The sequence below is a fragment of the Elephas maximus genome, chromosome 7 (genome assembly GCF_024166365.1).
Source record: "Elephas maximus indicus isolate mEleMax1 chromosome 7, mEleMax1 primary haplotype, whole genome shotgun sequence".
Taxonomy (NCBI): Eukaryota; Metazoa; Chordata; class Mammalia; order Proboscidea; family Elephantidae; genus Elephas; species Elephas maximus.
Window position 1 is genome coordinate 108,925,599 of NC_064825.1, and position 10,991 is coordinate 108,936,589.

Sequence of the window (10,991 nt, forward strand, 5' to 3'; positions counted from 1 at the left end):
ATTCTGCTGTACAGAGAGTCACATTGAGTGGGACCAACACCTTATAACAACAACTACCTGGCAGAGGGGGCTGAGGGAACTTACAAAATAGTACTACACACATTGCTGGGCTCCCTGGAGAAAGAGTAGATGAGTGGAGATCTGAACACAAATGTTATGAGGTAGGAAAATCTCAGAAGTCAAGTTACAGGAGGAGTGCTAGTCTAGTTTCCAGCACACTTGAATGGTACATCCTAGAAGTGTGAGGTGCATGCCCTTCCTTGTCACTTTTATTTTTTAAACCTTTTATTGAGATATAAATCACATACCATATAATTCACTTACATGGAATTTTACAAACATCACAGCAATCACGTTTAGAATATTGTCATCATCCTGAAAAGAAATCTTGTGACCGTCACCAGTCTCTCCATATTCCCCCTCAGCCCCCTCATTCCTAGGCAATTACCTACTTATTTTCAGTGTTTATAGACTTGCCTATTGTGGACATTTCGTAAAAACGGAAACTTAAAATACTTGGTCTTTGTGACTGTTTTTTTCACTTACCGTAAAAGTTTTCAAGTTTCGAGCCCATTGCAGTACAACATATTTTATTGACAAATATTACATTGTAATGAAATACCACATTTTATTTATCCATTCTTCCATTGATGGAAATTTGGATTGTTTCCACTTTCTGGCTACTATGAACAATGCTGCTATGAACAGTTATGTATCAGTTTTTGTGGGGATGTAAGTTTGAATTCCCTTGGGTTCATACCTACGCTCGCATGTAAAGGAAATAAAATCCTCACAAATGGATGAAAAACAACATCATTATAAATGGAGAAAGAAAAAGAAGTTAATGATTTCCTTCTATTTGGATCAATAATCAATGCCCAGTGGATCAGAAGTCATAAAATTAAATGATACATTGCATTGTGCAAATCTCCTGCAAAGACCTACTGAAATTTTAAGAACAAAGTTTTCACATTGGTAACTTAGGAGTTCGTGACCCAGGCCTTGGTCTTTTCAATCACCTCATATGCATGAGAAACTTGGACAATAAAAAAGGAAGAGAGAAAAATTGATACATTTGAATTGTGGTATTGGCAAAGACTATTGTTATCTCCCATGGACTGCCAGAAGAACAAACTAATCAGTCTTAGAAAAACCAGAATACTCCTTAGAAGTGGGAAGGCAAAATTGGGCTCACTTACTTTGGACACATAATCAGGAAAGACCAATCACTAGAAAAGGATATCATGCTTGGTAGAGGGTCAACAAAAATAAGGGAAACCCTCGATGAGATAGATTGATACAATAGCTGAAGGATGGACTCAAACATACCAATGATCACGAAGATGGCACAGGACCACACAACATCTTGGTCTGTTATACATAAGGTCACTATGAGTTGAAGCAGAGTCAGTGGCAACTAACAACAACGATTACTTTTCCCTCATGTTAATCCAACCTTTCACCTCCTGAGAAGAGGACCTCCCACTCTCAAGTGCTTTCTTTGACTTCCTGAGCTCCAGGTTTTCGCTGTGACTTCTCATCCCGCTTTTCTCACCAGGACCACCACAATTACCCTTTCCATTGGTTACAAACAAGTACTGCTAAGCATTTTCACCCAAGAAATACACCAAGTTATTATCATAAAAAAATAAATATAACTCATTCTTTAACTGCACCAAGATAATATTAACCCACATCTAGACATCCCAAAAACTTCAGATTTGTTTGCTTGGCTAATACCTTATAAATGGAGATATTAATTAGGGATGAGTCTACAAAAACATTTTACAATTCTACTTATTTTTCTACTTTTTATTGTCATGATAAGTATTTTCTACAATGTTTCGGGCAATTGATGCCCTATTCCCTGAAAGCCTTCTCAACCATTCAGGCTACCCAAATAATCGAGCTCAAAATTGATGTCAAAATATCAAGTGGTCAATTGCAATACCATTTTTTAAAAATGCTGTGTTGTCAGTTTTGAGTCCTGGCTGCATGTCAGTGTGTTCTGTCTGCTTCTTGAGCAGCTGATTATGTCCACTCCCCTTATTAAGTCCTCACTCCCCTGAGGCACTATGTACCCATCCTAATCGCCTCAGCAACGTGTACCCAATAAATAGGCACAGTCCCTATACTCCCTGAGCCCACAGAATTATTCTAAATGCCAAATACCAACGAAAGATGAGAAACCTAGTTAACCCAACTCTGCTTCCCATACATAAGCCATCTCCTTCAATTCCAGTTTGCTACTACCTCGTCCCCAGGTGAAATTCCATGTGTGGTCTGAGTCGAGACTTGCTGTGCCTATTTGTCTCTGGGGACTATTACTATAATAAACATAGTTACTTTTCATGGCCTCCCTGACTCCTCCCTGTGTCTCACATGACTTACCATCTCATAAAATCTTTAGAACAATAAATGTTTTCTAGTTACTCTTCTGGACAATTGATAGCACAGTAGTTAAGAGCAGGGCTGCTAACAAAAAGGTTGGCAGTTTGAATCCTCCAGCTGCTCATTGGAAACACTATGGGCCAGTTCTACTATGTCCTATAGGGTCACTATGAATCAGAATGGACTCTTCTGGTTTCAGGAAATGTATGATACAAGGAAAGAGAACATTTTTGTTTGGAATGTGTGGTTAGCATGTGTGGTTTGCTGAGCATTGTTTTAATCTCTCTGCCCTCATCTAGCTACATGGTGTAATGAAGGATTCATAACTTCACTTGTCAAGCTGAATGAAAATAAAACTTATGAATATGTTGATCTCAAGGAAGACTTTTCTTCATTTATCATAAGGTTGTTTATTGATCCAGCTTAAAGGAAACTTCTTTTAGGTAACATACTGTCATCATAATTGAAAAGTTTGGATTCATATTATTCATACTGGCTTTGATTACTTAAAATTTACCAGATGATACAACATAAAAGCTATTGACAACGCTGATGTCTCTATCCAGACTAGGTTTCCTGATAGATCAAGATGGACAAACACAGTCTAACAGTGCTAAATGAATTCATTCTGACGGGAATCACAGACCACCCAGAGCTGCAGGCGCCATTCTTCTGGCTGTTCCTCATCATCTACATGATCTCAGTGGTGGGCAACTTGGGCATCATCATCCTCACCAAGATGGACTCCAAGCTACAAACTCCCATGTACTTTTTTCTCAGACACCTGGCTATCACTGATCTTGGTTATTCAACAGCTGTGGGACCCAAAATGTTGGCAAATTTTGTTGTGGATGAAAACACAATCTCCTATTATTTTTGTGCTATACAACTAGCTTTCTTTATTTTGTTCATAAATGGTTAAATTTTTATTCTGTCTGCAATGTCGTATGACTGCTATGTGGCCATCTGTAGCCCTCTGCTCTACAAGTCATCATATCACAAAGAACATGTTGGGTGCTGATGGAAATCCTCTAACTCTACAGAACATTTGTTTCTCTTCTAGTTGTCATAAAGGTTTTTAATTTATCCTTCTGTGGCTGCAACGTCATCAGGCGTTTCTACTGTGATGGTCTCTACTTGTTAACTTTGCTCTGCTCAAACATGCATAAAATTGAATTGATCATTCTCATCTTAAAAGCTTTTGATTTGATTTTATCCCTCCTAATAGTTCTTATTTCTTACTTACTTACTCTTGTAGCCATTCTCAGGATGAAAAGATCTGAGACCAGGCACAAGACTTTCTCCACCTGTAGATCCCACCTGACAGTGGTGGTAGTGTTCTATGGGACTTTAACTTTCAAGTATGTGCAGCCCAAGTCCAGTCATTCCTTTGCAACTTATAAATTGGCTTCCGTATTTTACACACTGGTCATCCCCATGTTGAATCCCTTGTTTTATGGTTTGAGGGATCATGACGTGAATATATGCCTTACATAGGACTTTGGGACAATTATGCAATATATTTTCTCAAAGTTCACTATACCATATCATTCATATAAATTACATTACCAGCTTTAAACTTTGTTCTGTGTGCTTCTGGAGGGGATAGCAAGCACAAAAAGCACAGAATAACATATGTTTCTGTATTGCTTTCTACCACTCACTCTACTAAGAGCTGTAAGTAGATTAATAAAAGAAACTGTACAAAGTGTTGCCTTTCTTGAGAAGGAGTGATGCATTATAAATGTAACAATTAATAAATTTTGTAGAATATTAGAACATGTAGGAGGTGATAGATTTTAAAAAAAGATGGAGAGTGAATAAGCTGATTGGGATAAGGGAAGACTAGTAGATACAGAAAGAGTTTGAAGTATCAGGTATTTTCTTCATGAAGTAGAAAAAAAATTGTAGAAAGTGTGTGTGTGTCTGTGCGTGTGTGTATGCGTGCATGCCCATGGCCCACTTGCACAAAAGCATGCAAACCTTCTGTTTTAGTGGTCATATTCTGCCCTCGTGTGTCTAATTCTAATTGCAAGAAGGCTCAATGCTGTAGGATGATTCGAAGTACTCAGTCATCTGAATTTGCTCAAATGTCCACTTTCTAAACCATGAAATCCTGGCTTTCATCATCAGTGCCTTTTCTTCATATCTGAGTTCTCAGAGCCTGTTTACTTTGTTAGTATTATTATTATATTGTAATAGTAATAGAACAGTAACAAAATAAAGTTATTATAGTCAACAGGATCAGCTCAGTATCTGGTTTTATATAAATCAGCCCATTTTGTCTGTATCAGTGGATACACCAGTTAAGATAAATTTATTGACCCCAGCCATAGAAGTTTCAAGATTTTTACATTTTTTCCCCTACCAGATTGATATTGCTTCCTAATTGTGTGATTTTCTCTCATAGATTGTTACTGTCTCCAAAAAATCTACCATGTTCTATATAGACATGGAAAAAATAAAGGCATTATCTTTTCTACAGCTGCATATGTCATATGGTTCCTATAAACTACATCATTAATTTCAAACCTTATCTCTGTGCCTCCATGTCATTCATATAAATTACATTATGGGCTTTAAACTTTATTCTGGGTGCTTCCAGAGGGCATAGCCAGCACAAGAGCACAAATAAGTTCAACCTATATTTCTATACTTCCTTCTACCAGTCACTCTACTAAGAGCAGTAAATAGATTAATACGTAAAATAGTAAAAAAAAAAAAAAAAAAAAAAGTTGCCTTTCTTGAGCAGGAGAGATTACATATAACCATAAAAATTAAGAAATTTTATAGTATATTAGAATGTTCCAGGGGGTGAAAAATTTTAAGAAAACGAGAGAAGAAAAGTGAATATGCTGAGTGGGATAGGGAAACTAGTAGATACAGGTAGAGTTCCAAATCTCTGGTGATTTCCCAGTCTGGTAGAAAAAAAAAAAAAAATTGTAGAAAGTGTGTGTGTGTGTGTGTGCACGCGCACGTGTGTACACGTGGGCAAGTGTCAGTGCACCATCTGCTTTGAGCTCATTCTCTGCTCCAGGGTGGCTAATTCTGATTGGAAGAAGGCTCCATCTTGTGGCATGATTTGAAGTACTCAGTCACCTGAATTTGTTCAAATATTCACTTTCAAAACATTGAAATCCCTCTATTTTTTCATCAATGCGTTTACTTTCATATATGAGCCCTTAGAGTCTGTTTACTTTGTTATTGTTTTATATTATAATAGGAATAGAAACAATAATAAAATAAACTTATTATATTCAACAGGATCAGCTCTGTATCCAGTTTTGTCCAAATCAGCCATTTTTGTCTGTATCAGTGTATATACCAGTTAAGATAAATTTACTGAGGTCACCCACAGAAGCTTCCAGGTTTTTGCATTTTTTTCCATACCGCATTGATATTGGCTCCTAATTTCATGTTTTTGTCTCATAGGTTGTTATCCTTATCTCTCTAGAAAACAATAATTCTTTTTGCATTGAAGACATTTTCTAATTGTTTATGTGCCCTTCCTTACGTAAGAGTTCTAATGAAACTATGGAAAATCTGTACGTGAAATAATATCAACAATAAAAAGGAACACATTATTGGTTCATACAAAAGCACGAATGGGCCTTGGTAGAATGCCCTGAGGTGAAAAAAGTCCATCATAAAAGGTTGCTGTTAGTTGCCACTGAGTTGACTCCAACACATGACGACCTCATGGAAAACAAAAGAAAACATTGTCTGACCCTATGCTATCCGCACAATCATTGGTATGTTTGAGTCCATTGCTGTGGCGACTGTGTCAACCCATCTCATGGAGGACTTCCCTCATTTTCGCTGGCCGTTTACGTCAACAAATATGATGTTCTCCTCCAGCGACTGATCTTTCCGGATAACATGTTCAAAGCAAGAAAGTAGGACAATGTTCTGTTGGAAACAAGAAAATATCTACCATTAAGGAATTTTTATTTTGTTAGGTGCCTTCAACTCGATTGCAACACCTTGCAACCTATAGGACAGAAAAGAACTGCCCTGTAGGGTTGCCTAGTCTGTAATCTTTATGGGTGCAGATGGCCAGGTCTTTTCTGCTCGTAATGGCTTGATGGTTCACACTGCCAACCTTTCAGTTAACAGTGGGTGTTTCTACATTGCACTGAAAGAATGCCTCCCATTAAAGAAAAGACAAGTGAATGAAAATATATGTATATATACATACCATTATATATGACATATAATAAAATTAAAAAATCACATGTTCACAAAAAGTAAAATGTAATAATGTATGAAATAGATACATACAGACATGCACAAACACTATATGAAGAAAAACTTGCCCACTGGTGAATACAAATTGTCCTGGACATTTAACTGACAACCCCAGGGTATTTTGTTAAGTTTTCAAATGCTTCAGGGATAATCAACAAATTGCTTGGCATCTCCTCAGGGAGTAACTCCAAAGGTGAAAAAAAATCTACAAATGTGTCTCATTATGCCATGTTAAGCAACAATGGGGGAGTCAAGACAGAGGCTTCATTACAGGTAAAACAGTAAGACTGTTTTGATATTTTACCAACATCCAGAATGTTTCAGTGACATTTGCAAGGTCCAACCTTTATTCAATGGCAACCAAACCCATTGCCATCTACTTGATTCCGATTCATAGCGACCTTATAGGACACAGTAGAACTGCCCCATAGGGTTTCCAAGGAGCAGCTGGTGAATTCAAACTGCTGTTCTTTTGATTAACAGCCATAGCTTTTAACCACTAAGCCACCAGGGTTTCAGTTCAATGGCAAAGTCTTTGCAAAATACTAGGATGTCTGATTCAGTTCTGTGTGCATTCTACTTTTCAATAGTGCCTGAAACTAGAGTCTCTCTCTCCTCTTTTTCTTCATATTATTTTTTTCAAATATTCTCAACTTGTTTCAGAGGTTATGTGGTTGTAAATATCTTTGAAACATTATCATGATATGGCTAAGTAATATTTTTACTTTATGTAAATAATTATAAGAATAAACAACAAACAAGAAAACCAGCAGTGCTGGAAGCAGTTCTGACTCATACCCACTCCATGTGTGTTAGAGAACTGTGCTCCAAAGAGTTTTCAATGGCTATGACCTCTCAGAAGTAGACGTTTCTTTCTTCCAAGGCATCTTTGCATGGACTCTGTTTTGTTCTGTTGTTCATGGGGTTTCTGTGATCAGTACTAACTCCATGGCACCTCACAACAACAACTATTAAGATTACTGGGGACCATTAAGTACTTTAATGAATCACAGATTATTTCTTGTTATAACTGTAATAATATTTAACTTGGATATCAACCTCCTCGATTAGTATTATCACTGTCTCTCTCTCTCAATCTCTTTCTCTTTCTTTGTCTCTCTCATTTTCAGGGGCCCCTTCAATGAAAAACAATATAAGTGGATTTGACAAATTTATTTTCTTTGGGATAGATAGATATCACTGAGTTGTGTGTTTTTCCGTTTGATCTGTATGATTACTCTAGTGGGAAGCTCTTCAATATTTATGTTAATCATAGCCATACCCAATATGTTGCATATCTTCAACTGGTTCTTTCACATCTTGTTAGGTGCGTTGAGTTGGTCCCGACTCATAGTGACCCTATGCACAACAGAACGAAACACTGCCCGGTCCTGAGCCATCCTTACAATCGTTGTTATTGAGCTTATTGTTGCAGCCACTGTGTCAATCCACCTTGTTGAAGGTCTTCCTCTTTTCCACTGACCCTGTACTCTGCCAAGCATGATGCCCTTCTTCAGGGACTGATCCCTCCTGAAAACATGTCCAAAGTATGTAAGACACAGTCTCGCCATCATTGCCTCTAAGGTGCATTCTGGCCGCACTTCAAGTCTTAGTGTATATGAATGGCACAACCTACAATTCCATGGTGTCCAAACTTCACAATTGCATGTGTTACTTCTGCCTCTTCCCACTGTATCCTCTAGGAATGTTTTTCCCAGGCATGTAATGAAACACTCAATAAATAAATGGATCACTCAAACATTAGCTTAAAAAAGATGTTTTAATTTATTAAAAAAAAAAAAAAATGTCTAGTAGTGAGGCCCAGCATCTCTCATTGATTCAGAAACTCAGCAAAATCATAGTTAATATATTTGCCAATCCCTTGTCCTGAAACTAAATTCCCCAAAATTGAAGTTTACACAGCAACAAAGTCCAGGAGCAAAGGATAATGGGGAATAAATTTTCCCCTCACATCCCTCCTTTTCTAAGGAAGCAATATCAATCCTATCTTTATTTTTAAAAAGGTGGCTGAACTTCTCAAGGCAGGAATCCGCAAACCCTGTGGACCTGTCCCTTTGTCCAGCCACTGGCATAAGGGGTCCACTGACTTGCAATGCCCTTCATCCTGCCGAGGCCTGTGGGGGCCAACTCAACACTGCATGCCCTTATTAGCATAAAAAAGCAGGGCATATACCTGAAGCCCATTTTCAACTGCAGCAGCCAAAGGGGAGCTGCAGATCTGTGATATTTGACACCACTGTGCCTCTTAAGCAGGGCCCTCACCCAACCACACCAGGTGCCTGAGGGCTGGCAGCATCATCCACTCCGTCTAGGCACCCAGGACCAAAAAAAAAACCAAACCAAAACCCATTGCTATCGAGTGGATTCCGACTCAGAGTGACCCTATAGGACAGGGTATACCTGCCCCACAGAGTTTCCAAGGAGCACCTGGTGGATTTGAACTGCCAGCCTTTGGGTTAGCAGCTGAAGCACTTAACCACTATGCCACCAGGGTTTCTACCGCCCAGGACAGGCACCTGAAATTAAGTGGTGCCTCCTAATCCCTCCAGCCAACAACACCGGATTCCCAAGGGCGGTCTGCAATACCAACCACCCCCGCCCCCACCCACATACACTTACTCCTCCAGCTACATCTTTACCTGCATCTTATATCTATATTTACGTCTTTATCTATGTGTATATCTATATCAGGGGTTCTCATCTTTTGCCCTAGTGACATTTTGTGCTGGAAATTTTGTCATTGTGAGGAGTTACCCTGTATATAATAGGAGGTTTAGTAACATCCCTGGCTTCCATTAGATACCAGTAGTGCCCTTCCCCTAGTTGTGACATCCAAAATATCCCAGGCATTAAGAAATGTTCTTTGGGAAGCAAATCTTCCTCAGTTGATAACAAGTTAGTTCTCTCTTTCTCTCCCTATTTCTTCCTTTCTCTCTCTCTCTCTTTATGGACCTATGCTTTATTTGTGGGAGGTGGGTTTACTTTCAAATATCTATATTGGAAAGTTTGGACTTATCTTATTCATTTAGCATATTGCCTTTGTACACTAAAAATCTACCAGATGATACTACATAAAAGTCATTGACTATGTGGACGTCTCTATCCAGAACAGGTTTCCTGATAGAATAAGATGGACAAACACAATCTAACAGTGCTGAATGAATTCATTCTGACGGGAATCACAGACCGCCCTGAGCTGCAGGCTCCATTGTTCGGGCTGTTCCTCATCATCTACATGATCTCAGTGGTGGGCAACTTGGGCATCATCATCCTCACCAAGACGGACTCCAAGCTACAAACTCCCATGTACTTTTTTCTTAGACACCTGGCTATCATTGATCTTGGTTAATCAACAACTGTGGGACCGAAAATGTTAGACAATTTTGTTGTAGGTGAAAATACAATCTCCTATTATTTTTGTGTTATACAACTAGCATTCCTTCTCATGTTCATCATTAGTGAATTTTTCATTTTGTCAGCAATGTCTTATGATCGCTATGTGGCCTTCTGTCACCCTCTGCTCTACACAGTCATCATGTCACAAAGGGTGTGTTGGGTGCTGGTGGCAATCCCCTATCTCTACAGCACGATTGTTTCTCTTCTCATCACCATAAAGATTTTTAATTTATCCTTCTGTGGCTACAATGTCATCAGGCATTTCTACTGTGACAGTCTCCCCTTGTTATCTTTGCTCTGCTCAGACACACGTGAAATTGAATTGATCATTTTCATTTTAGCAGCTTTTGATTTGATTTCATCCCTTCTAATAGTTCTTGTTTCTTACCTGCTCATTTTTGTAGCCATTTTCAGGATGAACTCAGCTGAGGGCAAGAACAAGGCCTTCTCCACCAGTGGATCCCACCTGACAGTGGTGGTAGTGTTCTATGGGACTTTAATCTTTATGTACATGAACCACAAGTCCAGTCATTCCTTTGAAACTGATACAGTGGCTTCCATATTTTACACCCTGGTTATTCCAGTGTTGAATCCTTTGATTTATAGCTTTCGGAACAAAGATGTAAACTAAGCCCTACATAGGTCATGGAAAAAAATAAGCAATATCTTTTCTACCATTCAATGCATCGTAAGGTTCCTATGAATTATTTCATGGGCTTCAGACTTTACCTGTGTGTCTCCATAGAGAATGAAAATACATTCCACATGTATTTATAAACTTCCTATGTGTTAGTAATGCTTCTAAATGCATTGAGGAACAAAAGAGTAAGCAAAAGAGTAAAAACCTTTGCCTTCCTGGAGGGGAAGAGATGGATCACAAACATAAAAATTAAGTAAATTTTATTGTGCAGAAGAATGTGTTGGGCTGGTGGCAC

The 10,991-nt window shown here is 38.5% G+C and overlaps 1 pseudogene; it reads left to right on the top strand.

Moving 5' to 3' along the window:
* Nucleotides 1-9,817: 9,817 nt before the first annotated feature.
* On the top strand, nt 9,818-10,759 carry LOC126080298 (olfactory receptor 8K3-like; annotated as a pseudogene).
* Nucleotides 10,760-10,991: the final 232 nt, after the last annotated feature.